At 32.3% G+C, this 2651-nt stretch overlaps 1 non-coding gene across 1 annotated transcript; it reads left to right on the top strand.

Moving 5' to 3' along the window:
* The first annotated feature begins 1194 nt into the window (after positions 1–1194).
* On the top strand, positions 1195–1267 carry TRNAK-CUU. The gene has a single exon. It is a non-coding gene; the product is annotated as a tRNA-Lys (tRNA).
* Positions 1268–2651: the final 1384 nt, after the last annotated feature.

Genomic DNA, 2651 nt, shown 5'->3' with positions numbered 1-2651 from the left:
TTTCTTGAAGCCCGCATTTTCTGTACAAAATGAGAAGCTTAGAGTTGAGAGAGAGTGAGAGAGTGAATGTGAATGTGAATGTGTGTGTAATGAGTTTTTGTTGAAAATATTGTGTGGTTTGCTTGGATCGTAATTTATTTTATTCTATTACCAAATTTTAACTTTTCTTTTGTTTTAACTCAAGTTTTTGAAATATCAAACGCATAGCAATCATATGTAGTCTATTAAAGAATCTACGCTAGAAAGCTAACATCGTGCTATGTGTTACTTGTTTCACTTTGATGATTGGGTTAGAAAGTATTTGATGGTAACTTAGCCTTTGTTTGAGCTAAATTTTTTCCATCAAAATACATTCTCAAACAAGAATTTGACTTCAACAACATTTTTTTTAATAAAATAATATTATATGCAGATATAAAACTTTTTTCTTATTTTTTGACTATACATTCTCTATCATAACACTATTTCAAAATGTATTTTTTTTTGTAAACAATAGGGTTCAAACAACCCCTTAATAACAACGTATCCATGCTTTTACTAGTTTGCTAGCCATGAGGTGTGAATGTTTTCGTGGTCCAACTATGAGATGCAGGGTCAATCAATCATAATTTAAAAAATTGTGACTTGAAAATTTTTCATGTACTGAATATTCTCCTCTCATTTATAGTATTTACTACTCAAGATAGATATGTAAACATGGAAAAGCTCTTTTGCAAGAATTTTTTTACCCATTTTATTGACATTCATCCACTCACAAGCGTGGAACCTGTCCCCCATCGTGAGTCCTCTCATTTATAGCATTTACTACTCAAGATAGATATGTAAACATGGAAAAAGCTCTTTTGCAAAAAAAAATTTACCCATTTGATTGACATTCATCCACTCACAAGCGTGGAACCCGTCCCCCATCGTGAGTATTGGTTAGGGAGGGTGTCAAACCCTCCGTGCTGTAATTGTAGCAAAATTGTGTAAACATTCTAAATACGCTATATTTATGAAAATAAAAAAATCAAAGTTTCTTAAATATGAGATCATGATATTATAAAAAATTCAGAACATTTTAGCAAGTCGTTGTAGTATAGTGGTAAGTATTCCCGCCTGTCACGCGGGTGACCCTGGCAACGGCGATAATTTATATTTTCCCGTAATGTTTAAAAAAGTTATATTAGTATTATGTGGAAACCGATCCAACAGGCCCGTCTAGCTCAGTCGGTAGAGCGCAAGGCTCTTAACCTTGTGGTCGTGGGTTCGAGCCCCACGGTGGGCGTTTGTCAATTTTTTGTTTTTTAATTTTTTGATTTTCATATTGGGCTTTGGCCTGGTGTCATGGGTCTGGGATGAATCTTGCTTCTCCTAAGTGAATTGCTAAAGGTCCAGTTAAGATCAAATATCGATAATAGGTTCAAAATCGTTTTATCCTAAACTAACATAGCTAGCTAGTTCTATACTATAAAAGTTTAAGGGGAAGGTTCAAAATACATCACCTAATTTAAAGTTTTAAATGATATCACCCCTTATTTTTTCTAAAACTTCATTTACTCTACAATATCACCACCTACTATCAATAAATACCTCATATCCCTTACCTTTCATGACCACATCCCATGGCTTCCTTGTCCAATTCCCAGCCATGTGTTGTATCCATACTTAGAGTTGGCAATGGGTTGGCTAAGCTCACCTTCAGGGGCGGATCTAGAAAAAAACTTAGAACTAACTAATACACAACATAATTTTTTTTTCTTTTTTTTTTGTTAACTTAATTTCTTGTTTAATTATGATTTGGACTAGAGGGACGGGCTGTAGCACAACACAATCCCTTCCTAGATTTGTCAGTGCTCACCGTGGGGTGAATTGCTCAAAACATTAACCCATTTTTTTAATCAAAAGCGGAATATTTTAATTGTTGCAAATCGAAAATTTGTGAAAAATATAATAATAAAATGAATGATTGATTGATGTATTTGAACTATCAAGGAACTGGTTAAAACATTCATTGTTCTACAGTAATCCATTCGAAATAAAATAATGCAATGTAGCTAAACAGATATTGAACTTCAATTTTTAAGTGACAATAATTGATAGGATAATTTAACATAAAAAGATGGACCTCGTTTAAAGTGTCCAATCAATCTATAGCACTTAATTTTCTAATTTAAAATTTACATGATAGAAATATACACTGTTAGATTGTGAACAAAAGTTCCTCCAAATATTCGTTATTTATATTTACAATTTTCATCAGTACTGTGAACAAAAGTTCCTCCAAAAGCAGAGGACTAATATGCACTCTATCTACGGTACTGATGAAAGAGACACAAATATGAATCATTTGATCACTTGGGTTAAAAGGGTTCAAACTTTTCTAAATATTAAATAAAAATCTATTATCCTACATAGGTATGTATATACACATATATCTTTGCATTTATATACATGAATACCTAAAGCTTCTTTTAGGATGTTGGATATGTGCAATCAATATATATTAGTATGATTGATAAGACAAGATTATTAGAATAAAAGAATTTGAAATAGTGCATATATATACATTATATAATCTCGTACTACATACCATCATAATTTATTGAACCTTGTTTGAGGTACAGGGGTTCTTTTCACAGAACCCCTACAAGTACTCAAAGCATAGGTGG

Source organism: Olea europaea, chromosome 1, assembly GCF_002742605.1.
Source record: "Olea europaea var. sylvestris chromosome 1, O_europaea_v1, whole genome shotgun sequence".
Lineage (NCBI taxonomy): Eukaryota > Viridiplantae > Streptophyta > Magnoliopsida > Lamiales > Oleaceae > Olea > Olea europaea.
Note: the sequence above shows the minus strand (reverse complement) of the source record. Positions and strands in the feature narration are given on the sequence as shown.